This window comes from Simochromis diagramma, unplaced genomic scaffold (assembly GCF_900408965.1).
Source record: "Simochromis diagramma unplaced genomic scaffold, fSimDia1.1 OVJJ01000501.1, whole genome shotgun sequence".
NCBI lineage: Eukaryota > Metazoa > Chordata > Actinopteri > Cichliformes > Cichlidae > Simochromis > Simochromis diagramma.
In genome coordinates this window covers 6,044,939-6,071,490 of record NW_024387320.1, presented here as the reverse complement: position 1 = coordinate 6,071,490, position 26,552 = coordinate 6,044,939, and the positions used below count along the sequence as shown (strand labels likewise).

Sequence of the window (26,552 nt, the reverse complement as noted above, 5' to 3'; positions counted from 1 at the left end):
ATACACACAGCAACACAAACCAGAATGGAGCCACAGCTCTCTGTTCACCTTTTATTATTGAACTCGTTACAGTCCTCTTGGCCCTGCTTTAATTAAACCCTATTAGCTAGTCAAGGTTCACTGTACACTAATAATGTTACTCTGATACAATTTGGCCTCTGCTTTTAGCTTTAGGAGTGTGTAGCTACCTTAATCAAAATTGTCAGTTAAAATGAAACTACAGCTCAAGTAATTAAATTTAATTGGATCTTGTCACTTTTTATGCTGGCGGTGTTTTGATCCTTGTTGAGTGTTTGCTGCCCGCGCTTCATACTGAGCTTTATTAGTCTGTGTCCTCGACCTTGCCAGGACCGAATGCGCATAGACCCGGTTGAAGCTGGAAGTGCTTTGAACCTTGAACGCTGCATGAGTGTAAAAGAAACTGCTGTAATTTGGCATTAGATCATTAGTATTTCTAGGTAATATCTGGAATTGCTCCTGCCTGGTCTTGCACCAGGTTTCACTGCAGAGGAGTGGAAAGCAGGTTAGAATAATTCTGTTATCAAGCACCTCAGAAGAAAAACACAGATCAGCTGTTTTATATAACAGAGGTGCTTTTCCTTGTTGAAAATTAGTGGTAAGGAGACGAATGCGTCTGCGCTGGATTTACTCATTATGAATCCAGCTTGTAAAGTTTGTACATAGATTTTCTTGATTGTGCTTGTAATGGAAGATCAATCGCTTTCATGTTTAATTTTTTGTTTTACAGTATATTTTCACAAAACACTTGCCGTTTTCCTCGCAGCAATCAGATGTCTCTTGGAGGAGAAAACAATTCCTGCTGTCATCTCCTTACATTGCACCTAAAGTAGAGATAGCCTACAGCCTACAGAAAGCCAAAGGTGGAATAGCTTTCCTGGAACGCCGGGTTCGTGGCCAGATTTTTGTGTTGCCAGAGGAATGAAACATCTAAATGGGGTGGTCAGGATGGGCTTGGCAGTGCTGGAGTGACCTCTCAACCTCCAGACTTAGGAGAATATGGGAGGAATTGAACGCGCGGGCGTTCTACCTAAGGCAGGAGCGGCAAATCTTTATTCACTGAGAGCTGCTTGCTGCTAAAGCACATTCTCTTTCAATCCATTAGAGCGCACCGTCCCCTTCCCCTTCATCACACAGTGCAGCCCTTAATTTGACAATGACAAAGAGCCACTTGCAGATTTTAAATTTCATAATTTTAATCTGTCAAGTCTGACATTTAATTAGTGGCTTCCTAACCTGTGTCTGCCTCGCTCTCTGAAGGGCACCGTTTGTTCTGAGAGCGCTGCGCAATCTCTCAGCAAAGGAGAAGAGAGAGTGGATTAATATATATGTACATTACCAGCTGCTGCAAAGACAATACAGAGAGGGAGGCCATTAGGGCCTAATACAGACAGATGAGGTTAATAATATTTGGGAAGTGTTGCTCTATTAAGCAGAGCACTGATTAAGACCTGAGTGGGATCCCCCCCTTCACGAGGCACTGATTGGGAGCCAGGCTGTCTTTTGTTCTCCTGCTCCCAGAAAGAGGAGAGAGGGAAAGGGTTGCAGAGGAAGAAAGGACAGGAACAATGTTGGCTGACTTTGTGTTCCTCCTGACAATGAGGACGGGTGTAATGAGAATCTTTACAGTCCTGGATGAAGGTTTATAGAAGTCCAACGCCCACTGATAACTTCATTACAACTACCGAGCAAACAGATGGAGCCAGCTTTGGGAATCTTTCTGGTTTGAGGGAAGAGCTCCGTGATTGCTTTCAGTCTGCACTTGATTTCTTTTCTTAGTCACCGCTACATAATGTTGCCAGACTGACCTCATTAATTTATTCCCCTCATTATGTAGCTTGAAGTGTGGAGATCTGGCCCCTGGTTGAAGTTTGAAATTCTTTCTCCAAAAAAGAGAGAGAAAGAAGCAGGTTCTGTGTAACACTATTTCACACAGACAGCTCTGCTGGAGCCACTATTGATTTTCAAATCAATAGAAAGTGAAGGGAGATGGGGTGGAAATGGCTTGGAATTGGGCTAGCAGGGAAAATGTCAGGAGCTCCAGGTGTGGGTATAGCATACGTTTTTTTTTTCTTTTTTTGACGCATGTCAGTGTTTAACTTTTATTATCAGAAGCCTTTTTTTCATGAATTCAATTCTTCGCAGAATTTTTGAAAACTCAACTTATCTTTTGTTTTCTCAGCCATTCATTAAGACAGAAAAAAGAGTAACGTGGCGAAGCTGCCGTTCACCATTAAACTAATAAACGAAGAGGCGGATCAATAAATACTGACTGTGTTTTCAAACTCTTTCTAATTACTCACCACTGCCTATTGTGTTCTTATTGAATTGTCTCTCTGGCAACAGGCCCTTCTGCACCTTCCAACACGCAGCGAGTGCTGTTGAGACAGCAGGAGACAAAGGACGGGGAGGAGGGGGTCCGACTCGGTTGATGCAGTGGTGAGACGGCGAGAGGAGTGAGGACGTCTTCCTGGGGCCCACTAGTGGTTGCTCCTTGCCTCTGCTGCTTCATCTGAGGGGCAGAGCAGATGACAACCATGAGGAGAGGAGAAAGATTAAAGATTCAGGGATAGAGAGAGAGAGAGATAACCTCAGCCTTTTCTCTCTGGACTTGGACGATGCTCACACCACAGGGAGGAGAGATAATAACGAAAAAGACAGACCCACCTGTTTAAGCGCTGTAAATCATGTGTGTGTCTGCGTGAATGAATGCATGTCTGTACTGCTCAGTGTGTAAATCACCGCTTGGTCTAATTGGTGCCTAATAATACTCATTTCCTGTGTAGATGAAGAACAATGTATTGGGGGGCATATGGGGTCCGTCTGGAGCTTCACACACCAGTGGCGTGCGAGACTGGAAGTTTTCGTATGGCTCAGATACCAAGCAAGGACAGGCCCGGTGTTGCCGATACCAATACCATAGTTTTAACTTATAAAGCAGCTTATGTAGTGTGTCTGCAGTGTGTCTGAACACATTTTAATGACCACCGTGATTCACTGTGATTTTTACTTTCCACAATTAATACTACCAACAATACCAAAAAACACCTTTCAGCTTTTCATGTCTTTTGAAACTGGATTTTTTTGGAAAGTTGGAGTGTAAATGCGCCTGTCTCTCAAGTACTTTGGGTCAACTTTGTTAAATGTGCTTCAAATAAAGTAGACGTAGAAACAAAGTATCGATTATCTGTTGGGCTAATATCAATCTGATACCAGAACCACTGTTGATGCTATCAATATTTGGATCTTTGTACCTCGGTGTACCCTGCAGTTCATGTGCAACTTTGTGTGTGTGCGTGTGCAAAATTAAGTACGTGTGTCTGTTTGTGTTCGACTTGATCACCGCTTTCCCTTGACAGTGCTCATAGAGAGAATTAGAGAGCTGGTGAGATAATCAGATGAATAAAAAGCAGCCGGTAGCTCATTACAAACCCTATTATTCATTAATTAACATTATTAAAACGTCTAATAGACCGCGGCACTCCTCCCAAGCCCCCCTGCCTCTTTTCAACTAGGTCCCTGCTCCGCGGTCCCTCCCGTTTCTCAACATGAAAAGAATAGCACATCAAACGAGGCCTGGTTTCAATGTGTTGGGGATTTGCAGGTGTAGAATCGCACACACACTGCGCAGGGGATCCGCTCGTCGGTCGCGCCGCGCTCCATAGTCTTCCACTTCGGCCTCACTGTGACACACGCCGCTCACCCGTGCCATAACAAACTCCTCATTAGGAGTGGGGAGAGAACTGGGCCGCATGCTCCCTAATTAGGTCCCCCATCTAAAACTTTCAGTCTTCTCTTCATCCCTCATCCTCCCTCCCTCCATGTCCCTGCATCACAGGGAAAAAGACTGCTGACATTTATGGAAGGCTGTTTAATCAGCTGTATATGCAGGGTTATAAAGGAAAGTTTAGGCCTGCGATATGTGCATACAAAGGAAATATATTTCTTTAGCACTCTAAAGAGGTTGAGCTGTGGCAACTGTCAAAACATGTTGCGACCTATGAAAAGTCTTTAGTTTTATCCAGAACTAAGCTACATTTCTCCCCCCCTCACCCATTTTTCCTCGTCTCAGTTCATGCATTAAAATACACAAATTCATCCACGAGATGCACAAATGCGGCCGATTAATTTGGTTACATTGCAGAGACCAATATTCAACTCTGAGGATAATATCTATCAAAAGTTTTTAATTGTGTTCAGTGAGAACCAAATATATTAAACATGCATAATATATACATAGATATGTGTGTGTGCAGCAAGATGGGGAGAATTTCTGTCCCCAAAAATGTAATGATTATCATGCATATTCAAATGTCCAAACAATACACCTTAGTTAAACATTAATATCATAATTTAGATACAATCCGTTTAATGTGTCCAGGAAAAGAAGTATTATTCCTCATTTTGTTCTCATTATTTTCAAATAAACAGGACACTATGTGCGGAAAACAGGGAGCGAACAGACAAATGATGAATATGTAGAAACTCTTGGAGATATTAGCGGGCTTTAAACTACATCCTCTGATTACTTTTCTGCTTTTAAATACTTGATGTTCCAGTTGTACTATGACCTTAAACAAGATTTTATTGGAACACAATATCCATAACATTAGGGGAGTCTTTTATCATGCTGAGAGGGACACCGCCTCCTTGTATCCTTAGTGGAGACTTTGCACATTAAATTACATTAATATTTCTATTTGTGGCGCCATATTCACATGTAACGCAATACACCACATGTATATTGTATAACACTAAACACAAATATTTTCTCCTGGGAGATTTGATACTATAATACATTTTTTTTTTAACTGAATTAATTTCTGAAACACGGGCTCAGACGTGCGTATACATATATGGACGTATACACAGCAAGTCAGAGAGAGAGAGAGAAAAGAAATGTTGGTGTTTGTAGGAAAATGATTTCCTTTATCAAAGCAACTTTCAAATTATTGGCCTTATATTAGCATGGCGACCGCTTTCCCGCTCCTAATCTCTTGTGCTTTCTTCTCACTCTCTTCCCCTCGCGCACGCTGAGTGATGCTTCCTGACAAGTAAATCAGAAAAGAGGTGGCATTTCCCCACGCCGCTGAAGAGCCAGCATCCTTCTCTTTCCTCCCTTCCCTCTCCTTCTTCCTCCTCTCCTCTCCTGATTAAATCTGCTGCTCCCTGTAGGATTATTAGGATTCTAATTCAATCTGAATTTCAGGAACTTGTTTGCTTGGTTACCTGTCACAGCGTATCAGCTTGTCATATTAGTGGTGATCGTTGGCTCTACCTAATCTGCTTTAAACAATTTCATTGGGTGCTGGTCTATAAATCATTCCGTAATGGGATTGACATGCGCGGGCTTAGCTAGGTAAACAAATCAGCTTTGTTTTATGTTAGGCAGCAATGAACTTGGCTTTATCAACTTCCCATCGATTCACACACACCACAAGGTCAAAATCTCTCTGGCTGCTCGTCGGGGAGGGGGGGGGGGGGGTGGTTAGTAGGGGTCAGCACTTCAGCAATTAGAATATGTATCAAATAGAAGCAGAGGAGCCCATCGCATCCTGCTACCGCTGTTGCCTTTCTCCAAAGTGTTAATTTATTTCTTATCAAAGTAAAGGCATTTCAAAGTAAAGCTTCGCAGCATTGGAGGGGAAGTTCTCTTTATGGGGATTTAAAAGAGAAAATAAAATGAGTTTGTAGTTTATTGACGGGAAGTCCCAAAGGCTGCTTAAAAACTCATTAACTTTCAAAACTAATTCAGACGTGTTGATTAACATCTAAGGGTTTGATTTATTTATTTATTTATTCCTTGCAAAAGATGGAGGAATTTTTTTCTAGGGCCAGTGTTTTTGCTGACATGCTGTAGTAAAAGTCCTCATTTTGACCCTGCTTAGAAAAAGTTGATTCAAATAGAACTTTTCCTAATCATATCACAGTCTCAGCTAGGCTTATTTTGGCAGCACTTTGAAACTATATGCTGTTTCAAATTTCACATAAGTGGGATTTTTCTGTTCCAAAATATCTTAACCTTCGCAAACTACTGTGTCACAAAATCAAACAGCTGATTCTGGTTAAGTATTCAAATGCATAGAAACTGTTGTATTATTATTTTTTAGGCAGCTCAAGAAACATGACAGAGGTAACCAGCGCTGCACATTTGGTATGAGGGACTTTGGCAGGAGCATGCTGTGAAGTCTGCAGGAAATGGGTAGCATGAACCATGTCTTTTGGAGAGCGCCCCAAGTGCTCTGACCAGTACAAAGACAATTACAGATATGAGGCAGAGTTAAGGAATTCTCCAAATGTCCTTAAGAATAAAGGCATATAAATAGAGGGATTTGACTTCTTGTTGCTTCTCTGCTTGTTGCAGACAGAAAGCAAGAGAAAAGGAATGTAGGGGGGAGAACAAATTTCACTGAGCTGACCTGTTCAGCAGCATGTCATGGGATCTTTTCACACCAATACATCTCTCTAATGCAGGCAATTTCCTGCAGCTTTTCACCCTAAGAGGGGGATTTGACCTCTGTGGCTAACGCTTAAAACAAATTCGAATGTTTGCCAATAAGGAGGGATTAAGTCTGCCAGAAAAGGTGGGAGAGAATGGGAATGTCCTCTTTGCCATTAACAAACATGCATTTATGCATGTGTGTTAGACAGAAGTGCATCTATCTAAAAATATATTTTCAGTCAAATACAATACATGCATGTAAAAAAGACGCATTTACCATAAGTCTCCAGTGTCAACACGACTGCTCTTAGAATCAAGGGATCGGGGCAGCTAAGAGGTTGCAGGGCATGTTTTGAATGCACATAAATGGATGATATAGTCTGTCAGGTTAGTGGAAAAGTGGGGGAACTTGGATGAATACACATCTGCCAAAGTGGTTGACAAGTCATCTGGAGTAAACACAGACGTGTCAAAACCCGTGCATTGAAATTTTGGGGAAAAGCCTTTTGTGTTTTGATATTTGTGTGCAACATTTTAGAGAGGGTAAACTTTCACCACTTGAAAACCCTCCAAATCATAGCTGGCACGTTGAGGATAATCGTTCCAATTACCCACGTCTCTGTTTCTGAGTGTCTTAGGCTATTAGCCTTGTGATTCCTCTGCATCCAAAGCTATGTGCCGCTGTTGACAATGAGAGGTAAACAAGAAGGGGGGGGCGACTCACCAAATCCTCCAGAGGCCTGGAGGGGAAGCCACACAGCCCAAACTCCTTTCACTGTGAAAAAGCAGCTTCCTTTAAGGTTGTGCTCAGGAGAGACTGACAGCAATTACAGCTTTCTCTTCCCCCCACCCTCCACCCCACCCCAACCATCTCTAGCTAGAAGAGAACCACATGATGGGAAACCACGAGAAAGGAAAACCTCCCCTCCTCCGCTGTCTTACTTTCTCAGAAAGAGACATTTACCTCCACCTCTCGGTGAGGTGATGATTGTTTACTTTGAGTGATGTGCTATTATGACAGTTCAACAAATCACTGTTACATAGTTTTGTGGCAAATAGTGGAATTTTAGAGTAATCCCATGTAAATTATTAATCCTTTCAGGGGGAAGTTGCAACACAGAGGCATACAGCACATCTCATACACACTCCACCCTGACAGTTGCACTGCTGTGCCAAAACGTTTGACAGCCTGCACTACTTTAGATTTGTTAAGAAGACAGTGGGGCTGAGTGTGAGCCCGATTCAAAAGCTGATCTGAGATCATTGCTGCGTGCCGTGTGCACTATTGTTGGCTGGATTGCATGGCATTAAAACAGGGGAAAGTATTTTGTTTTTTTTCTTTGTACAACGAATGTTTCATTTACACAGTGTACATCACCGTGAGCCTCGTACAAACTCCAGCAAATAATCTCCCAGTGTATCATATATCATGTGTCTTTACAATCTCAGAGATGGTTACTTTGACACTTTTATTGGTCAGAGAACATTGAGAGTCCATGAAAGATGATATGAGAAACAAGGTAACGGAACAGTATAAGAATGACTCACTGACAGCTCACAACCATTTTAAAACTAGAAATAGATCCACAGTAACTGCTGAGATGTATTTGCCTCTATTTTTCTCCACTTGCCTCCTTCGTCCCTGTCTATGCCTCCTCCCCTCCTTTTGGTGGTCAGTGCAAGGATCACGAGGTGAAGAAGAATCAGAGTGGTACACATATTACTCTCTGTCTCTTTCCATTCTTTTCTGCCGGTGGTTGACAGGGCCTGTCTGGTCTAACCCGGGTGGAAAGTGACTCTAATTGTCATCTCAACAGACAAGATTCTGCAGCCATCCTGGAGGCATGGGCAAAATATACTTAGCTACTTTATCATTTAGACAGAACCCAACCATCGAGGCACCCTATTGACATAGACTTTTATGCAAAGATAGACTTTTTGAATTGGCAGGTCACGTCACCCACTCCTTAGCATGCATACATAATGAGAATAAAACCTTTTTACGTCCTGGCTGAGACACAAGCATCTGACAGGTAGGGTTTGGGAGTTCAAGGCAATGTATATATTCCCTGCCTCTTCTCGTGGACCTGGGCTGGTTATAGAAGATTGTGTTAGCTCAGAGTAGAGAATTTTACCAAATGTTCAGTGCTCGATAGCATTAGTCTGAGCCTGACGTTGCATTGTCTCAACAGTCCTTTCCCAATGGAAGCTATCAGGCTGGAATGTATATGCAACTATAGGAAACATTTTGAGCAAAATAAAATAAAATTAAAACATATAAATTAATAATTATATCCAAAGATGAAGCTGTTAGTGTTAGCTATGGCCAGTGTGTTGGCTTAGCATGTTAGCATGCCACTGGCATTCAAAAGCAACGTTATTAGCTATGGCCAGCATCTTGGCTTAGCATGTTAGCATGCAATTAGCAATCAAAAGGAACATCATTGGCAATGGCTAGTGTGTTGGCTTAGCATGTTAGCATACCATTAACAGTCAAAAGGAGCATCATTAGCTATGGTCATTATCTTGGCTTAACATATTAGCATGCCACTAGCACTCAAAAGCAACATCTCATGGACACCTTGAATGCTCATAACCTAGCATTTCAAATATTTTACTCAAGAACCAAAAAACATAACCTTCCTTTGGCGCTACAGGAAAAAACAGACAGCCACCATAGCCATCCTATGCGAACCACGAATTTGTGTACACAACTGTCATGGACAATTGCTGCTAACATGTCTTGGACTCCTTATGTCATATATCAAACCCACAAAATGTTACAGATTATCCTTGTTTCAGTTCCCTTTTCAAACTAGCTTTGTTTCCTTTATTTTGCTCCCTTTCCTACAGGCTTCAGCTGTTGCCCCCCACCCCAAAAGGTGAAATTACCCAGCTTTTGTATGAGGCACAGTCAGCCTTTGAATGTTGCCTGTGAATGCCTGTGGGCCTATAAATGTGCTATGCGAGGGAAAGAGAAAGTTAAGCTGTCCTATTGAATTGATTGAACATTCATGAAACTAAAGTGTGCCCTCCCTCACACCCCCACCCCCTTCTCACATGTGGAAATGACTTCCAGACATCTCCAACGTCCCGTATGGAACACAGCCGTGAGGATCCCTACCTTACAGTCAGGTGCTGAGCTGTTGCCCTGAAGGCACGATTCAATTGTTAAATCTCTTATGAATAGAACAGGAGGGTTCATTTTACCGCTTACAACCTTCCACGTTCATGTTTTGACTTTGTTGGTTTAATTGCACAATTATTTTACACACTATCTTATTTTGTAATCATGTTCTGCCTTGCTGCTTTTAGTTACATAAAGAAGAAAAAAAAAGTAAGTCTAAAGAAAAAAGAGCTTTGTAACATTTTAAGTTTTCAGTTCCTCAGTTTAAAAACTCAGTGTCCTCAATGTTTGGTAATCATTTTGAAATGTTACAGGCATACATTATATTGACTGATTCCACTTTTATGGGGCTCTCTCCATTGCACTTTCATTATTTAATCAAAATGCCTTATTGCTTTTGCCTGACAATACACTTAAACCGAATGAATTCCAAGGAGTTCTCATTTTATGTCAGTGCCTGTATATCGTCAGCCTCAAAGATGGCAATATTGAAAGCAATTTTCTGTGTATTTAGGGGCGAGTCAAACAATTTCTGGAAAGAGAACTAATCAAAATGCATCAACCATAATCAATAAAAGTGAGATAAGTTGGATGATAAGACTATGATGATGAGTTATACCCATTTTGCTTTCTCCAATACTGTGGGAGTTGTGCGTGTGAGAATCCGCACGCGTGCTGTCAGATGAGCGCGTGTCATCGCCGTGCATCAAATCACTAAAGAGCCCCTATGTATCCCACCAACAGGCCGCATCATACCCCTCTATTAAACCATCCGACACCCAAAGGTTGCAGTCACAACCACAAAACAACAACAGCTCAGACAGCTGTGAGACCTAATCATTATTTGGCAGAAGTAGCGAAATCATGTCAGAGTAAGCCCCCAACATCTCGCTTCCCAGTCACATTTGAATCATCTGCAATTAGTTTTGTTTTAATAACACTCACAATTAAAGGTCCTCCGGTTTGCATAATTCATGACACGGCAGCGCCGATGTCAGAAATCAAATGCAACAAATTAGAAATAACAAGTTTGAGACAGTGTGATTCAATTAAGATCCGGGGAAACATTGGGCCATGCATAATTGAGGGGCCGGCAAGGCAAGACTCGTGTCAGGCCTGTCAGCCCCGCTGCAGCTATTGGATTTGGCCTGTCACACACACTCAAATCAAGCCTGTAAAAATTACAGGTTACATTGATTTCTTGATTTTATTTGCGAATGCTTGTGAGTGGGAGAGCTCGTGCATGCGCGCGTGTGCGCACATACGCTTACATGTGTGTATAATTGTTTGTGCATGCACTGCGTGTGGGTGTGCTCACATGTGCTTGTCTCTGAGAGTGAGATATAAATCAGGTGTGGGAGACCATCCAGGGGTTGAGAGCCGAAGCCACATCTGGAGCTGCAAGTTAGAGCCGGCTGAGTCCTTTAGATGTTGAGCGGAGCTCCGGCGAGCTGTGGGCACACGCGCGCGTCTTGCAAACCGCATGATCATCGCCAATTATTACAGTTATGTTTATAGTAAAATCATCAGAACTAGCACTTCCATTCAACTCTGCAGCAGCTTACAAAATGTGTGCCTTTTGGACCCATTTGTGTACACGCATGTGTGAGTACAGTCTTGTGCGTGCAGTCTCTGGATACAGCATGTTTGAGGCTTTGAAGGTACCTTGCATACTGTGCCAAGATGCAGATGCTGTGTTTATTCACCACATTACGCATCAGCTGCAATAACAAATAAATACACAGTGGCTCACAGAGGAGATGACAAAAGTTAGCGCAGCAGAGATATGGATGTGTATGAAAGTGCTTTCTTTACTCTGTGTGTGAGTTCGTCATAACACACATGGATATTAATATAATCTGGGAGTTATTATGCTTTGACTTAAAGTTAACTTTGGCCATTTCACTAACATCAGGACACATCTAAGGACAGCACAAGCCTAGGTATGCAGCAATCTTATTTTGGCTAGATTTCCCTCTCCGTAGGCACTTAAGCAGAGAAAGAGAGCAAGTGTTGGGCATTAAATGAGCTCTCAGTTATGAAACACTTACGGGGTTTTAATTATCAGGGATTGTTGAAAGCAAAGGAAATAGAAAACAAAAATTCTTCTTTGTGAGTTTAAAAACATGCTGCTTATTTAATTAAACGATAGCACCCACAGCTCATAAAGACCTCAGAGTTAATAAGATTTCCTAAGGACACCCACATTAACACAGGCTGCTGCTATGTGTTTGATAATCAGCGTTCTCGATGTGGCGTTTGGCAAAGTGGGGGGGGGGGGGGGGGGGGTGCAGTCGGTGCCACAAAGCAAGAGCTTTATGTGCACGCTTGTGGTAATTTTCAAAAGTGTCACTGATGTCACACTTCATTTTAAGATATCAATATTTCCATCTGAAAAGGGACCAAATCAAAACCACAATTAGCATGTCTTCCAAAGCACTTCCTGCAAGAAGTATTTTCAGATTTGGATCTCGCTGAAAGGCCGCTGCTGCAGGAAGGAAACATGTGTTAGTAAACTACCAGATGCAGCCACACGTTACTTTCAGAGTCAGTAATTTCTGACTGAATAATCACTAATGACTGAGGACCAATAGCTCCCCGAAGCATCATCTTAATCTGTCTTGTGACTGGCTAATTGTAGCCAGACACACTAACCTCCCTGTGGCCTGTGGCCTGGCTCTAACCCTGGCACTTCTTTTTCTCCATTTCGGCCTCTTGCTTTTCTTTTCTCGTTCTGTTTTATCAGCCTTTGCTAAGTTGACCCACTCCTGCTTTCTCTCTTTCTCTCCTTCTCTCCCTTTCGTTTTTGCTTCATCCCACTCCCGCCGACTTTCCTCAGCTCCGACGACATATGGGAAACTTTTCCAGGGTGATTGCTCCAATCTGATTAAGGCAAGCTGTATAACTGCCATTTATCGCCGCTGCTGCTGCGAACCAGCAAGCAGCTCTGAGCTGGCCGTTCTCAGTCCAGACTTATCCATTAGATCCTGTTCAGGCTCCTCCAATTGTTCTAACTGCCAAGACTGTACCATGAATCAAAACCCCTGGCAGACATACAGATCTCTCTCTGATCACACAGTTCAAAATAATGCCATGCCCACTTAAAGCTAGAGTGGTTGGCGCTCAGTTAATTTAAAGTCCAAGGGAAACAGGGCTGGATATGGAGGAAAGGAGTGCTAAAAAAGGAGGGAAAAAAACTTACCATTACATTAATGCAGTTGGTTTGGGTTCAACAAAAGGGGGACTTGGCCTGAGGAGCTGAGCGGAGAGGGTTATTACAGCATTTAGCCATCTCCAGACACAGGAGAGAAATGAGCCTTGTGGCCTTTGTGTTATCTAATCTCGTTTGCATTTCCTTTCAGCATCATGAAAGAGAAATGCAATAGGGTCCTGATTGTGTTTGTTTGGTGAAATTCTCATTTAGGGCTGCTGTGGCTATGTGCCTCCACCAATAATTCTCTCCTGGCTGTATTTGTGTGTGTTTACTAGCCTTATGGCTGTGCGTATAAGTCTGTGGAGCGCTTTGAGACGATAAGAAAACAGTAGCTTTACAACAGTAGCTTTAAAACTACATGTAAGCTGAAAAATGAAGGTGAATTTATGCAGTATCACCACTTGGTTCTCTGACATCCGCGCAGCTCGGTTCATATTTCAGAGTGATTGACTAGAGGAAGAAAAGCACGTGCCCGATGACAAAAGAGACGGGAAACGGACATAGAGTGGATTTGACATGATGAGTGCCAATGCCCCCATTGATCAGTACCATTGACATCCCTTCTAGAACCCTGCAAGGTGGGTTTGGAGTAGGCAGGAAGCTGAAGGTTACAGCTCGCTGTCACAGCACTGTCCAATCACATTACACATCATAATGTCTGAGAATCTGCATGCCTTCCATGCATGATGGACAGATGACAATCATCCCTCCCTCTATTGTTTCTTCCAGTCGCCTCATCTCTGGGATACGTGTCTGAGATGTTGTTCCCATTTATATCTTTAAAAAAGTGTCAAACTGTATTCAAGGTAAAAGTGTCGAGCTGTAATATCTTTGGTATCAAAACTTTCGCCAACTTAATGAAGATTAATAGCTGTATTTTGTTCACTTTTTGGCTCTGAATTTGCACAGAGCTGGTAATTTATAGCCAGAGGTCGGACCGGGAAGGTGCTCTCACCAGTGGCCAATGGGCTCTTTGTGTTTATGATGAGGGGAGAGGATGGAAAGGTGATTTAGGCAGACAGCAGGTCTGCTTCTTTTCAGAGCAAACCTCCAGCAGACAGGCCATTAACAGAGGTGACAGAGAAAAACAGTGGCAATCGCTTTGATTCTGATTTACACCACTGCTGAAAAACCCAAACAAATTAGAGGAACAAAATAATACACAGGGAGAAATAAATCACATTAATGATTAGGCTTTGAACGACAGTCGGACATGAAAGCGAGTGGCGGCGGGGGCATCTGGAGGAGAAGATGGCAGATTATGAGATGATATTAGGAGCTGTCTTCAGAGAAAGCCTGAGAACAATCAGGCGCCAGCAGTAACGAGGAGAAATTCTTTGTTCTTCTCTCCACTCAGTAACTAACATGTTGTTATTCAAGTCAACAGCCACTAGAACCTCGTTAGTAGGCCAAGCAGCTTACTGCTCATTAGCCGACAAAGGAATGATATTCATTGACAAAAAATGCAGCTTGTGGAGCTTTTTGGCAATATGTAGAGTACAAGAAAATGGCACATGTAAAATGACACAGAACATAGAGCCTGGACTCAAACTACGAGGATTCTTTTATATATAGGACATGCAGTAAAATACTGCATTTGTCCTCTATCAGTGAATAATTGGAGATATACCAATAATTCTAATGAGCATTTCATTAAAAGAAAGCCAAAATTACACACACACAGAGCTTGTGTTGTACATTAAATTTATTGTTATGTTAATATTTTTCTTAAATTGAACATTGTTGAAGGTTTGCAAGTAATTGCTCGGTAATCTATAAATGCAGACAGATTACATGTTGCATGAGACTCGACTCGACTGGATGTATTCTGGTTACATTTCTACAGAACAGGAAATGTAATAGTTAAATATACATTTCTGTCCTTGTAGACAGCAACAGATATGATATGATTTTCAACAGTTTATCATAGTTAATTGACCCCATTTAATTGTAGGCTGTCAGCCGGCAGACTCAGACGATCTCATTTTGCAGCAAAAATAATAACTGAAGTGAGATAAATTCATCTTACAGATATTACAGATATAAAACATATATCGACAAAGTTTCACTTTGAGGACATAATTTGCAGTTTGCACTTGTTATTATGATAATCAGCATATTACAAAATTACAAATTGCACTAATATTGTATCATGCATGAAGTATTGTGATAATATTCTATCATGCTGTGTCTTGACATTCCCACCACTAACATCCATCTATCTCTGTCTCCATAGTGTCCAAGATAAGATGTGCGTATGTTAAGCACCTTTGCTTAGGAGGCTTCCAGTGGGCACTGTAGTTAGATCCCTGAACCATGTTAACTGGCTCCCTCTGATGTGGGAGAGCAGCAACTCTACAATAAGCCAATCCTGAATAACCAAACTCCTGATACGATCCGCTGTCATGTACCACAGGGTTGATTTGTTCCTGTGGGGCCATCACCTGCAGGAGGAGGCTTGGGGTTCTGATGCTTTGTGGACTGGGTGGCAGTCAAAGGCAGACGCCATGGTGTCCAATCCCTTAGATGTGGCGCTCTCATTTCAATTTTATGATCAAATATACAAGATTTAAATCTATTGACGGATATGCCATGTATGATATACTGACATAAAACTGTCATTGTAATAACTTTATTTTAGCTCTCACTGTGTTTCTAGGAAGGTATTAAAATTTTAAACAGGGACAAAAATGACATGAGCAAAAGATTTACAGACAGTGCCATGTCATCTTAAAGTGTTGTTGAGAGCAAGCGAGCAAACACTTGTTTTTAAGGAGTAATTTGGAGTTGAAATATATTTGCTATATATAGAATCTCCACTGTGTTCTCTCCTGCCTGCAGGTGTCTGTCTAAGTGGGTCGTCATTACAACGGACTCATTTTAAATGAAACAGATATGATCTCCTGGTAAATGGACTGACTTTTTCAAGTCTTATTGACCACTTAAAGTGCATTACAGCAGAGGACTGAATCACTGACCCTCCAATTAGCGGAAGACCTCCTGAGCCACTGTTATTATAATTAATGTAATTATAACAAATTACAGAAATAGTGCTAAGCGATGATGACCACAAGGAACAACCAAAAGGGACAGAAAAAGCTGCAGTGGCATCAGTGCTGGGAGAAGTAAAGTGCTTCAATCAGAAAAGTAACAGATGCCTCATCAGAAAGTTGGGGCTGTGCTGCTCAGAGCAACATCTGACCTGCCGATAGACTGCTGCTGCTGTAAATGCTGTGTGCTGCTAAATGAACTGGTCCAGGCATAGCAGTTCTCTGCACTGTGGTCCCACTGTGAATTCAGATGACAGCACTAATGGATGATCCCGGGGTGCAATCATCTCTATCCCTGCTGCCCTGTTCAGTAGATGGGCTGTAATTCCAATTCAGACCTCTGAGGCTGAGAGCTCCTTAATTCAGACATGCAAAAGTCATTAAACTTCTTACGTATATACTCCTGCTGGAGACCTATGATTATATAATTTCAATTGATGTAAGGAAAAAGAGCCGTCCTCCAAATACTTTCCTACAATTACATTTGACAGTTGGTCTGGAGGATTAAACCTAAGATCATGTTTGCCTCCATCTGTGTATCTATACTACTGTATGAGTATGTTCGTTTACAGTCGCTGGAACAACCGTGTTAACACAATTAACCGCAACATCACAGAATAGCCCAGCAGCACATAACCACTAGCGAGATCCCAGCATGCCTGGCACATTTTTTTCTTTTTCTTTTTTTGCATGACTCAGATCCCAAAACATATTATTTTAGGCATATAGACCTCAAGTGTGTAACTTAACTCAGATACACAGAATACTGGCAGAGAAATGTCATGTTTCTGCTTAATGTCAAGCTACTCTACCCATTCGGCCAACATTTTCTCTCCAGCTTCTCAAATATACCGTTAGGTAACAGTTACCAAAGTTAAATGAGTTCAGGTTCACTGATGGAGCTAAGTTCAGGCCTCTGAAACAGCAGTGTTTCAAAAAGAGCAGGCGTAAACTTCAGACTCAGTCTCACCGCTGCTGTTTTTTATTTTTATATTTGCTTTGATATGAAGCATTTAACCTTGCTAGCTTAGCTTACATAACCTTAATGCATGATCACTAGCAATTTTGGGAAAGAGAATTTAATGGATTCAAGTTCTACCATTTTTTAGGAGGATTAATTACATTGTATGATACCTTAATTCAAATAATAATTAAAGCGAGTTGATTAACACGCCGCTGCAGCACACCCCATGACCCTGACCCACATCCCAAACCAGATGTTGAATGCCTATAAAATATAAGGATGTTTAAATGTAAGAGAAAGCAAAGAGGGAGATGATACTTCAATTTAAACCACAAACCTGTTTACACACTTCGTGCACAACATCTGATCCAGTCTTTGTTGAGAAGTTGACCTCGGCAATGAGCTAGTGCAAGATGAGCTGGCCTGAACGTGTTCAGGGATTTAAGCTCTAAATGCACAGATAACAAGTGGTGTACTTCCACCTGTGATTGACCTGCGCGAGTGTCTTACTGTTCAAGCATCCAGCCACAGGGGAGCTTGGCTGCAGCAGAGCCTGAACCCTCTGGGGAGCAGGGTAACAGAATCGCAGGCTTATACAGATATCTACACAAAGGACAAGCTGGCGCTGGCAGGTGGCCCCAGCATAGATAAGTGTGTTTTCTGTTTTGGGGGAAAGGAGGCGGGGGTGTGAGTGAAGGAAAGACTGCTCACTTACTGGCCTGTTTCCTTCTGAGAGTGATGATGCCTCCCGTGGGCGTAACACGCAAGGAGGTGGGACTCTTGAGTGTACTGTAGACATGCTTATGTCTGCGTTAATGCATGAGAGCCTTCCCCCACCCCCAGCAGCCTGAACACACAGTCAGAAGCCATAAACTCACTCCTTTCTTATCCTTTTTGAAAAGTTCAAGTTTACAGCTGTTTCATTTAAAACTTAGAAGAAAATGCATTAGATGCATTAGCTAAAGCAGCATCTTTGTCACCTACACAGAATCTAACAGCAGGCAGTTTTTCATTTAAAATACTTTTTAAATGATTTTTGAAATCCTCACATCTTGATGTCAATTAGATGTTGGCAAAATTAGCTGGCATCTTATTTTTCAAACATTTCTTTAAGTAATCATAATAAAGGAATCAATTTGATGCACAAGCTAAGATAACCCCTTTTTGTTCCTTCTACTGAAACTGCTTAGATTTCTGTGAGGCACACTGTATCATGCATGGAACGGCACTCAAAGTGCTTTCTTACTACAATTTTTAACTTTCCCCCCTATACCTAAGCCCTAATTGCACACATCCAACCACTGACCTTTGTCTGTTAAACAACCAACTCTACCTCCAGAACCAACCGAAGTACCTGAAACGATGCACAGTGAGTATACGGCACATGTTGGTCTTTGTCAACCCTCTTCTTTTGTTATTGAGAATTGGTACCACAAAACCTACAGTATTAGCCGCCACAGTTGTTAGCACTTTTTACTGTTTTTTGTTTATTATGTGCGAATCTCTTCAAGCTCACTAATGGAAATGAAAACCATTGAAAATGCTCAAATATGTATTTGAGAATTACATACATACAGTAGGCTGTAACTAAAAGACAGCTCCCCTGGTTTTATAAAGAAGTTCAACGTCTTTCTCTACAAACCCAAGATGGATACACTGAATATTTCTCCAGCAACATCCTGTCATTTGTCCTGTCATTTGTCCACAGGACAGCATAACAAGTTCTTCAATAAAGAAACAAGCTTGGTATATCGAAACAGATAAAAGTTAACGATACAGCTGCTAACACGCACTTACCTAAGATACATCAAATATTTAGAGGGCTAATATAGAGGCGTATGTGCATGTAACACACATGCTGTTACCTTCAGAATGAACAAAGTCCCGTACTTATAAAATGGGGCTTTCCTACATGCATTTAAAAGGGTGTGTTTTGACTCAAACCATCATCTTATCCTAAAACTAACAAAACAGAAAGCAACATTTATGCCCATTTCGCTCCGTGGAGTTAAAAAATTGAAATGATTAAAACTAGTTGTGATAAAATAAATACGATGGACTTTGTTTCATTGAGTCTCATCTTACTGTATTACTCAAAGAAGAAAAATAACAGACCCACAGGACCAGTGCTTTGCTTTTTCCTGCTTAGCAACTCCACCGGCAGATCAACTGTTTGATTGTACCCCTTCAGTCTATTTCTCAATCATTCCACCCGTCCCTCTATTTAAACACACTCATCTCTCACTGGAGCAGGCTCTGACAGCAGAATTTGCTTTTTTTGCAGTGAGGTGACTTGCAAGATAAACAAATAACACAGAGGTGCATTTATGGTATTTGTATAATCCATGAAGTGAAAATTAGGGACTATTTAGATGAAAGGCAATTAGACAATTACAGCTAATGAGGCCAATCCTTTTCTTTCACCCCAAAGAGTCCACAGACTAATTATCAAATTAAAGAATGCTTCTTTTCTCCCTCTGACCCCGCGCTGTCGTAAAGGGAGGGTGCTTTGGGAAAGGCAAACATTGGTCTACTCTGTGGAGGCCGAGGCCGGAGAACAGGCAGGCAGCATTTAGAAAGTGATGGGCGTATTAATCACTGCTTAAGCTGAGACAGCTTTATGGTCTGCCGGGCAGGCGGACACACACAAGTGTAGAAGCATGAACAGACACTCTGCTACTCGGTCCGTTATACATCACGCAGGACTGTGCAAAGAGGGCCAACAGCCAAACAGGAAACATGGTTGTAGCCACAGGAAGTAGAGCAGCTCATATGACTAGCAGACCCCGCTGGTGAAACTTCCTACTCTAAGGAGCTCAAAGAACTCCACCTGACATGCACCAAGACCTTCCAACATCTTTGTTCATCCACAGCGTGAAGCTAAACAATCACTATGATACAACAGTAGATGGAACAAAATGTGATAAGAAACAATTGCGGGAGTTTCCTCCAGTCAAGATTCATTTGCTCTCCTCTGCAACCGAGCATCTGTTGGATTCTTATTCTGACTAATCAAACAGCGTCTGTTTTCTCTCTCAGTACTTGGAAAGCTGATCAGCTTCGATGGGATACCAGGGAAAATGTTTCCCAGTGTCCCCCTTAACATGTCTGTTGCCAAGTGGTTCAGTTCCTTTATGGTACAAAGGGTTTAGCTCCAAAACGGCTCTCCAAAAAATTTCATGGTCTGTTAATATCATCCCTCAATTAGCTCTAATTTAAGTCAGACCATACATTATCCCCTCTTCCTCCCCTTCACCACCAGCCCCCGGACTGGCGTCTCTTTTTTTGCTGGCTTGAACTACAGCTGCACCTACCGGCAACCGAGAGTCACAATCAGAGTTCGGTTCAACTCCTTGTCATTCAGCTCAATCTAAGATGATGATGATGTTAAGCTGGATGTTAGCAGCATAAATATATACCATTTCGTTTTGCAAGTAATTCTCCCTTGAGTGCAATGAAACAAGAATAAATCCACGCAAAGCACGACCCCTTTCACAAAAAAAAGCCCAAGCGTCACACAGGTATCAAATTTCTCCCAACACAGCTCACGAGAATCAGTTTAACTGCTACTTTTCCTTCGTTTTCCCGCTTCCCACTTCAAATCTTCATCATTTTCTGCTACCCCTGTTTTACTTTCTCGTGCAATGTTAGGGTCAGGGGTCAAAGGTTGAAGAGAAGTTCTTTTCACATCGCCGTGCCTGCCCAGAGCAACCCTGCAGGTGCAGGCTGTAACAGCCACCTGTCTCCAAGGAGAGACTTCTGCTAGAAAAAACAAAAATGCTCCCAGTTGCCCCGTGCTCAGCGCCAGTGACTGTCCCAAAAGCGCTTCTCGTCATCGCGTCTTTGCGCAGTGGTAACAGCAGACAGAGGGGTTGATGAGAGTTCACAGCCCCTCCTCAATGACAGTAACTCCTCCTGTCACCTGCTTTCATATGGCAGGGGTGTCAGTGCATGGTGAGAGACTCCAGCTGACACTTTTGACACGGCTGGACTTGATGAGGACTGATGGGAGGCTGTCAGCGGAGTGACACATTAAGCAGCTTTGTCACAGATCAGCCGGTGAGTTTTATGCAAAGCCAGGCCTTGCGCTTACTTGGAGATGACCTTCCGAAGTTCACTAGAAGTCTTGCAGATGCGGCGCTGGGTCGAGTTTAATTTTTCAGCGATGCCACGATCGTCGAGCTTAACGCGGCCCCAAACGCGCACGCACACACGCACCTTTAGACACACACACACGCTCTTCCTTTAAATTCACCCGAGGAAGTTCAAGTGCAGAAGAAAGCATATGATTTTTAAGTACTAGGTAGTCATTAAAGTTTAGACTCAGAAAGCCAACTCTGCCTAACACGTCCCTCTTGTGAATATTAAAGACGTAAAAACACTGAATGTGAAGTTAAGTTTGTTAAGGTAAACAGAAAAAAATTATGCGGTTTGCATGAGAAGAAGCTTTGGGTATAAGCTCTGTGGCCTTGCTAAGTGTGTGGGAGCTGGGATGATGGGAAATCTTTAAGGAACCAGCACGAGGAAAAAAAAGAACGAGAAGGCTGGAGTTTACCTCTGTGGGTTTTATTTATATTTTCTGTATTTTGTCTGAAAAAAATAAACTCAGTGACTATATTTTATATTCAACTAAAGTCAGTAAAAAAAAGATGCGCTTCAGAAACAATTTGACACAGCAACTTTTTAAAAATTAGACCTCAAATTAAAGCAGAATTTCTCAATTTATACGTGTATTTCCTGTGGCAACATAACCAGGAAACTCATCTAATAAATCTAAAAATAAATTTGCAAATCAAATCTTAATTTGTCAAATACTAAAGTAACTGTTTACTTCCAGCCGCGACATATTTATAACAGTTTCGTACCTTCATTCATCAAATGCAGATGTTAACTTTTTAAACACAGGCCTCCTCAGTTCCATGCTAGACCTTTTAACATCATAATTCTTGAGAGTCACTCCATTTAAACTAGAAATGTGGGGGCTCCGTGTTGTAGCTCCTTAAAACAGTCATATATTCCCATCAAGACTAACATAGAGTTATTTGCTCATTTGTCTGAATTGTAAGAATAATTTGTGTGAATGTGCTTTTATACCTCCCCAGTGATCCATAAATCACAAAGGGCTCTTTGTGGCCCACCAACATATATATATTTTCCCTTTTGTTTAGACACTATAATCTTGATTCATAGTGTGACAAATCTACTTGCAGAATTTGTCACGGAGTCACTTTAGATATATGTTTTGACATAAATTTCCTTTTAGCCAGAGCCACCACCATTCCACTTTGATGACTTTGGTGATGACCTGAGCCGCACAGACAGGTCTGACGCTCATCTGTCCGGCGTGCTCTCCAGAAACACAAAGAAATCATGAAAAAAAGGAAACTTCTTGTTCAGCTTTATTTACAGTTGGTGTCAGAGAGCAGAAAGGAAGTTGCGCACCTTCCTCCAGGTGAAGGAACAAGTAAAATATTGTGTTACCTACATGCTAGCTAAACCAGCTTCAACAAAACACACCTTATAGTGTATGTATAATATACGGCTCTATTATCACTGGATTTTTTTTTTTTGCTTCTAAGCGCAACTGTATTCAGAAGAAGTTACCAAATTCAGACATTTTCAGTCATTTAGTTTCCTTTTATTGTACGCGTGGTGGATATTATTGTGTTATGCTGAAACAACTGCAATTCTTTTGTTGAGAATGCATCGATCGGAGCAGCTTTAACGACTGTTTAATCACCCAACTCTAACAAGATGCAGCATTTGCAGATGTGTGCGTTAATTCCTTTTAGCCAGTCCTCTTTGTGGTTTGTTTGAAGCCCCTGCCTCGTGCTATAAATCAGCCTAAACATTTTGCAGAAAATTAACATCTTTGCAGAGCTGTTACTGTCTACTGTAATGCTACCTACATTTACTCATGAATTATATTTTGAGTTCAGACGACCACACATCAGGACTTTACTTATGCATATAACTGAAAAAAGCATCTTTTTTCTTTGCATATTATGCTTAACTTGACTTTAGCAACATCTAACAAAGCTGATAATACCCTATCCTCGCTGATGAGTCACTGACTCGTGCCTGTATTAGGCCCTTGGGGAAGACACTGGATTTACTTCTTCTCCAGTGCAGGCGAGTTGGAAACTATCATCTTCTGTGCAGAGTCGTCTGTGTGTGCATGAGACTTAAAGACAGAAAAGTATTTCGCTTTAGCAGCAGGAGTGGGAAAACAATTGTCCCTGACTGATTTTCCCCTAACCCCATAATGAAGCCCATGTGTACGACTGGCCTTTCAACAAGCTGCAAATCTGTGCGCGGCCCACTCTCCACTTGATTAAAGCAACAGCCACTCACCTGCTCCTCATTAGCCTGGACCAGGAACAGACCCGGCTAAATAAGTTAGCACCTGTATGTTCCAGTTCGGCATGCCTTCTACATATATGTAATATGTGTGTGTTTTAAGCTGACAGCCTTATAAATGATGGGATGGATTTAGCTGCCGTGATGCTGCTGCTGCTGCTGTGTGTGAGAGGGCGAGGAAGAGAGATGGATGTGTGGAGGCAAAAGGGGGCTATGTGTGGAGAAGTAGCAGGGACATGTTCTGTGTTTTGGGTCTGTTGAGATAGATGAGGGACTGGGCTTGGAAACACTCATTAGCCATAATCATTGTCCCTGAAGGGGAGCAGATGGTGGCAGGCACAAAAGAAAATAAAAATTTGTTTTCTATAGAATTATACGTATATGAATGAATGAATGCAAGAAAAACACACACAAAATGACCCAAAGATAAAGAACACAGCCATCAACAATAGTAGGTCATTCCAAAAGTGTGTATGTGTGGGTAAACAAAACACAGTTCATATCCCGGTGTAGATGTATGTTGCGGTAAATGTGCTCAGACATGCTGGTCATTACAGAACAACCCTAAAGGGCATTGTGTGGGATGGGATCATCAGAGTGCTGTTGTGTTTCTGTCTGGTTCCTGGTAACCAGTGACTCCGATGACCTCTGCCTGCTCTGAATGGAAGCATATTAACACTCCAGGCTCTCAGCAACATTTAACCAATTTGGTAAATTATCTGTGAGGCCACTTTTATAGGACTTTCTTATTATTCAGAAGGCGGGGGAGTAGAGAGAGAGAAAGACAGAGGGACTTCATGAAGGGATATGGGCACGCAAAGTCTGCTCTCATTTACATACATTACCAGTCGTCTTCTTTCCCAGAGTCCCATAGAGGAAGCACCTGTTAGCCTCTCGCGGTCTTCCCCCTCAACCCCTCTCTCGTGGTTCTTTCATCCCTCCATCGCTGTAGCTCCTCAGCCTCGACCTCCTAGAATCACCCCACAAGCAGGTGTTCTCAGTCAAAATTTTCCTCACAGCCTGCGTAGAGAAAAATGCAATGAGAGGAAAGTGACCAGGAGGCCAACATGGCCCTTGCATAGGAAGGGGAAGACTTAGAAGCCTGGGCCCCTCCAGTGGGGTAACACTGAATCCAGGTGTTTGATACTATCACTTCTTATTTACCTCATGCGGACATACAGTTGTTCCCTGGGCTTCGACTCAAAACAAATTGCTGGAGTGGAGAGTTTGTAAAAGAGCTGTCTGTTCTGTCGGCAGAGGGGTTAAAGTTAATTTGATCGGGCATGTGTACTCTGGGCGAGGAGCAGAGAACATCTGCATTCAGTGGCATGGCCCCATTTGTTGCAATTTTGGGTCTCATTTCCATTTGCAAGAGAGATAACTGCTCGCATATGGAAGCAATAGATAGAAGAGGTCAATGCAATTTCTTTCACTGGGGGGGCTGATGCAGGGGGAAATACCCTCATGCAGTAATCTCAGTTGGCATAGGAAGAAACAAAAATCTGGGGTTTGGGGAAAGGAATTCATTTCAGTGCAGTGACTCCTTGATTCCTTTACCAGGCAGTAAGTATCCCACACCACTTCCAAACACTCCAATCACTCCTATTATTGCTGATGGGATCTGGGGACATGATGTTGTAGGTCCCATCCGTGTTCACGCGCTTCCTAGTAATGGCATCTCAAATCATATGTAGTGATAATGAATTAAAAATGCCCTCATATTAGAGATGAACTGATTTGCAATATTCTTTTCTGATTTCAGTTTCTGGCATTTTCCAAGTGTGACCTGCTGATAGTGATTTTAATTCTAAAAACTATAGCTAATAGCATATGTAAGTAAAAATCTACTTTTATTCATTGCAAAATATATTTTTGTCATGAAAAAGAAATGATCATAGACTTTACAATTTCTCCTAAGCTCCAAGAACTCTTTTTTATTGGGAAGAAACAATTAACTCAAAATGACTTCCTGCACGCGCACCTTTAGCTACTATATTTTACCATATCAAACAAGTGCAGATTCAGTAGATTTATGTAACATAACAAATACAATCAGTTACTTACATAATTTTCTAGTATGTTTATAACTTTAACTGTCAACAAACCTTTTCTGTTTTTTCACTCATCACTGGAATTTTCCTCATAACTGCTTTCATTCTTTGCTGCTAACTGCTAGCTTTAGCTTTAGCTACTTTACCTTTGTTAGCTTCTTTAAAATATCCATGGTCAGCTGGGAGATGTCTTTTTCGGTTTGCTGTTGTGAACATTTTCGTGGTGGTCCACTTGAGGTTTACTCTGGTGAACTTTGGGTCTTCACTCACAGTATAGATCTTCTACGCTGATGGCATGTTAGCATGTGGCTATGAGTCAGCATCACTTTGCATAAATGTTGCATGTTCACGAAATTAATGGGGCCGGCCGGTCACTGATCAGCCGATTCCAGTTCCAGGCCAATTGATCAGCGCATCTCTACCTAATATACTGCTCTAATATCTCTTTCTGAGAATACCAGCTTTAATCACATGGTAGCCATGCACTTTATCGTGCTTTATTGCCTAAAATGTCTTAAAATAAACTCATGCTGTATTATCTAGCTCTTTAAAATCATGATTTAGAAAATACATTTATTAGAAAACTGTTTACTGTAGTCATACAGTATATTAACTAAGAACTTTGGTCATTTTTGCAAAAAACAATCTTTTGTAACCCCAAAAGTTCCCCTTTACTGGCTCAAACAAAATAAAAATAAAAACATAACAAAAGGTTATGTAACCATCATTCTCATACATGCGCAAACAAAAACCCATCCATCCACGCTGACGTCTGCCCTGATTAGACTCTAAAATAATAGCTTCTGAAAAGCTTTAGCCGCTTGAACGTAAACATATGTTGTTTTAATGGCACTTGCTGAAATGACTGATGCTGCCATTATTCTTTTGAGGACAGTTTCTGACTTGTGATATGCAATGTCATAACTGGTTTGCTGTGGTTGTAGCAAAGTACAATTTCCAGCAACAGGACTGTCATTTGTAATCGTTGTTTTCAGTTCTCTTTCCTTTTTGGCGATGTTAAGTGAAAGCATAGCGGACGCACTAAGAGGTGATTTTTATTTCTTTTCTCAAAAGCAAACCACTGTACTGGTCAGTCGTATTGATTAAAGATGCAAGTTGAAAAACATATCAAATGCCACTACAACATCATAAAAACCTCTCAGTGGGCATCTTAAGACTGTCTGTTACTCACTGGAGCTTTTTCCCTGAAAAACTGCCTAACTAATGGAAAACTCTGGGCACAAATTCCAGACATCATTATGTTACAGACGATAACTTCACAACATGTCGCACAATAATCAAAACAAGGGCCAATTTAATCTCCAT

General features: G+C 41.7%; 1 long non-coding RNA gene across 1 annotated transcript; it reads right to left on the bottom strand.

The window, feature by feature from the left end:
* Positions 1–1,558: 1,558 nt before the first annotated feature.
* Positions 1,559–25,770, bottom strand: LOC120717664. The gene is made up of 3 exons (XR_005692245.1): positions 25,373–25,770; positions 24,016–24,195; positions 1,559–2,530 (listed from the first exon to the last, which is right to left on the bottom strand). It is a non-coding gene; the product is annotated as an uncharacterized LOC120717664 (long non-coding RNA).
* Positions 25,771–26,552: the final 782 nt, after the last annotated feature.